This window comes from Phyllostomus hastatus, unplaced genomic scaffold (genome assembly GCF_019186645.2).
Source record: "Phyllostomus hastatus isolate PE091 unplaced genomic scaffold, TTU_PhHast_1.1 phas_contig_38, whole genome shotgun sequence".
In the NCBI taxonomy this organism is placed as follows: Eukaryota; Metazoa; Chordata; class Mammalia; order Chiroptera; family Phyllostomidae; genus Phyllostomus; species Phyllostomus hastatus.
This window is the reverse complement of record NW_025333869.1, coordinates 24,361,567-24,366,075: the sequence shown is the minus strand read 5'-3', so window position 1 is coordinate 24,366,075 and position 4,509 is coordinate 24,361,567. Positions and strand designations below refer to the sequence as shown.

The 4,509-nt window shown below is 35.3% G+C and overlaps 1 pseudogene; it reads left to right on the top strand.

Annotated features, from left to right (window-relative positions):
* Positions 1 to 1,348: 1,348 nt before the first annotated feature.
* On the top strand, positions 1,349 to 2,207 carry LOC123821030 (annotated as a pseudogene).
* Positions 2,208 to 4,509: the final 2,302 nt, after the last annotated feature.

Genomic DNA, 4,509 nt, shown 5'->3' with positions numbered 1-4,509 from the left:
GACTAAAGAGACTTGACGACTACAGTGGATTCCATAAACTGGAACTTGTATGGGGGAGGGGGCGCTATAAGAGTTGTTGGAACAATTGACAAAATTGGAATATGGACCATAGATTAGATAAAATAGCTCCCACATATGATAACTAGGTGGTGATTATATAAAGGAATATCTTTTTTTCTCAGTAAATACACACTGATGTATAAAGAGGTAAAGGGACATGATGAATGCAATCTATTCTTAAAAGATTCAGAAAAACTAATAAATCAAAATATCTGGAGAGAAAGAATGATAAAGCAAATGCAGCAAAATGTTAAAAATCAATGAATTTGAATGAATGTTATTCCAGAAGTTCTCTGTCCTGGTCTAACAATTCTCCTATAATTTTAAATTGTTTTTTTAAAAAGTTAAGGACTCTCCAATTTTTCACTCTTAGACTTCGTTCTAAAATCAGCTAGAACATTCATCATGAACCTTTTATTTAGTCATTTTATTTCCACTATTATTATTAGTCAGGTGGTAGTTATCTTTTATAATTTTAGTTTATTATATGCTATCAATAAGAAGCAAAGAAGCTGGATTTATAAGAGGTCAAAAATTTCCTAATCCCAGTTGTAGGAACTTTTTATATTTGTAATTAAAAGCTGATTCTAGGTTTTTTTTATCTGTGCGTAAAATCACTGTTTTAATATATCTGATAAGGTAATACAAGGTGCCCCTCCCCTTAAGGAATAACATCATAACTCACTCAGTTCTACAAGATGGAAGCTCAAGGGTCATCTGAATCTCTTCCCTTCCTTATAACCAGTCACAGCATCAAATAAAGAAATCTTATTGATTATTTCTCCTTATATTTAAAAATATATATCTATTTATTTCAATCTCACTTTTATACTACTGGTGCTATCTTTCAGCTGGATTACCACATAATCCTATTCACTAATCCAGCTGCTTGGGATCTTTCCCCACCATTCCATTCCAGATGTTTTAAGAAATTGACTAACTGAGCCAGTTACTCAGATGAATCAAGGTTAAAGAAGGGACAAGAAGCATAGTAAGTATACTTGTTCATTTCCTAAACTATGTTAGGTAATTAGCTTTTCTAGTTCCTATAAGCATCATCTAATGTTTTCTCTAAAATAATTGGTTAAGTCTGAGGGTTTTTGTTTGTTTGTTTTAGTTTGTCTCACAATTTTAAACATTATTTTCTAATTACAAATGTATGCAAGCTCTTAAATTCAAACAGTTGAGAAACATGTGAAATAAGTTCTCCTGGTGCAATTCTGTCCTGCATGTCTGTTTGGCAGAACAAAAGTCATTTATCTCCATCCATCTTCTCTCCCACCTAAGTATGGAAGATTCGATGGACATGGACATGAGCCCTCTGAGGCCCCAGAACTGTCTGTTCGGTTGTAAAGTGAAGCCCAACAAAGATTATCACTTTAAGGTGGATAATGATATGCACCAATTATATTTACAAAAGATCCATTTAGGGGCTAGTACAAAAGATGAATTGCACATTGCAGAAGCAGAGGCAGTGGATTATGAAGGCAGTCCACTGACAATTTTAACAATGCCTGTACAGTCAACAGTTTCCCTTGGTGGCTTTAAAGTAACACCGCTGGTGGTCTTAAGGTTGAAGTGTGGTTCAGAGCTTGTGCATATTAGTAGACAACATTTAGTAGCTGTGAAGGAAGATGCAGAATCAGAAGATGAAGAGGATGAGGATGTAAAGCTCCTAAATTTATCTGCAAAGTGTTCTTCCCCTGGAAGTTGTATCAAATACCACAGAAAAAATTAAAAGGTGCTGCTGATAAAGATGATGAGGATGACAATAATGATGATGAAGAAGATGATGATGATGATGGTGGTGGCGATGATTTGAGGATGAAGAAGCTGAAGAAATTTATGCAAGATACTCAACCAAAAAATGCACAAAAATTTAACCTGAATGGGAAAGATTAAAAAACCATCAACACCAAGATCAAAAGGTCAAGAATGCTTCAAAAAAACAGGAAAAAAAACCTCCTAAAACACTGAAAGGACCTAGTTCTGTAGAAGACATTAAAGTAAAAATGCAAGCCATTTTAGAAAAACGTGGTCCTCTTCCCAAAGTGGAACCCAAGTTCATCAATTGTGTAAAGAATTACTTCTAGATGACTGATTAGGAGTCTATTCAAGATCTCTGGCAGTGGAGGAAGTCCCTTTAAGAAAATAGTTTAAACAGTTTGTTGGAAAACTCCATCTTATTTGATTTCCGTAACTGTTGATATCTGGCCGTCTTTTTTATAATGCAGAGTGAGAACTTCCCCTACTGTGTCTGATAAATGTTGCCCAGGTTCCAGTGCCAAGAATGTGTTGTCCAAAGTGCCTGTTTAGTTTTTAGAGATGGAACTCTACCCTTTGCTTAGTTTTAAGTATGCATAAAATGTTATGATAGAACATAGTAGTAGTGGTGGTCAGACAAACGGAAGTGGTGGGGAGACAAAAATATATGTGAAGTAAACTTAGTATTTTAATAAAGTAAAAAAAGTTATCTTCTCTACTCTAACGTTACCCACAAAGATAACAACTGTTAAGCTTTTGTATTCTTCTAGACTTTTTTCTGTGCTGTACCAATGTGTCTATACGTGTGTACATTTTTTAATGGGAATCATTCTGCACAATTTGTTCTTTTATTTTTTCTTTAACAGGTGTTTTTAAATTTAATTTTTATTTTATCAAAGTTGTGCATATATAGTTTTTTATATGTTCTTTTAAAAGTAAAAAAATTCAACAAGTAAAAATTGTTTCTAATCATTACATACCACATCCATGTGGTTTAAAATTGAAAAATGTCCCTTCTACCTCTGTCCCTGAAACACTCAAATCACAAGGCAAATGACATTAGTTTTTATGCATCCCTTATACATATACAAATATACATTACACATACTTTAAAGATCTTTTCATATCATTAAATAAAAGGCTTCCTCAACTTTTTTATAGAGCTTCATGATATTCCATTGTATAGACATGCCACTATCTAATTGCACATACTATACAATGGATTGTCTAATTTATCTAATCAGGCATTTAAGATGTTTACAATTTTTGTTCTTGCAAATAATCTGCTATGAATATACATCATTTCACTTGTGTGAGTAATCTGCAGAGTAAATTCCTGGAAATGGAGTAGAGGGTCAAAAGTTTCACAGTTTAGGTTTTCTGAGAAGCCAATTTCAGGACAGAAATTTAAATTTAGAGTTCAGAATGTTTATTAGGGCATGCCCTTGTGATCAACAGCTGTGAAAAGAAGAAGGAGAAAGTGGGATTGTGAAGGAGAAGCTGAACTGTGATGGGCCCCATGCAGCCTCAGTCAATACCATAGGAAAGCTGTGGAGCTGAAATGACCTACCAGAATCAGCCCATGTTGGGTGGAAATGGCTGGGCTTTTATACCCCCACTTCCATAATTTTCTGGATTTGGGCTGCCCCAGGGAGGAATTGACCTTAAGTGAGGAAACTCTTTGCAGTTAAGGCAAAACTTGAAAGGGATGACAGTTGAAAGATTGTCTGCTGACAGAACTTCCAGCAACTGGACAGCAAGACCTTCTTTGAAGAGGGCTATCTGGGTGGCCCATCTCCATGTCCAACCGAAAAGGGTATCTACATTTTGTAACTTTGATAGATTTTGCCGATAGATTATACCCCTACCAGTAATATGTAAGAAGGCCTGTTTTCCCATATCCTTCTCAACACAGAGTGTTATCAAATTACTGGGTCTTAGCCAATCTGATTAGGAGGAAAGAGACATCTCAGTGTAGTTTCGACTTTCCTGTCTTTTATTTTGAGGGAAGTTGAACTTGTTTTTAGAAGTTTAAGACTCATGTCTCCTTTTTTCTCCTTTTGAACTATCTGTTTATACCCCTTGTACATTTTATTTTTACTTTTTTACTTTATTTTTATTGTTTACACTGTTACAGATGTCCCCATTTTCCTCCCCTTGCCCAGTTCCCCCCCTGCCCTCCCCCTCTTCCCTCTGGCCATCACCACACTGTTGTCTGTGTCCATTGGTTATGCATATGTTCTTTGGCCAGTCCCTTCACCTTGTTTCACCCATTCCCCTCCTTCCCTCCCCTCTGACAGCTATCAGTCTGTTCCATATACCCATGCCTCTCTTTCTATTTTGTTCATCAGTTTACTTTGTTCTCGGATCCCACATATAAGTGAGATCATATGGTATTTGTCTTTCACTGACTGGCTTATTTCACTTAGCATAATAATCTCCAGATCCATCCATGCTGTCGGAAAAGATAAGCGTTCCTTCTATTTTACAGTTGCATAGTATTTCGTTATATAAATGTAAGATCTTATTGGGTTGATTTTTTTATGTGATATGTAGAAACTCTTAGTGTTAGGAAAATTAGACATACTTTCATCACATACCCTCCCAATATAGCCATATGATAATATTTGGATAAATTAACATTTTGTGTTTACATGATTATCACTAAAGAAACATTATTCACAA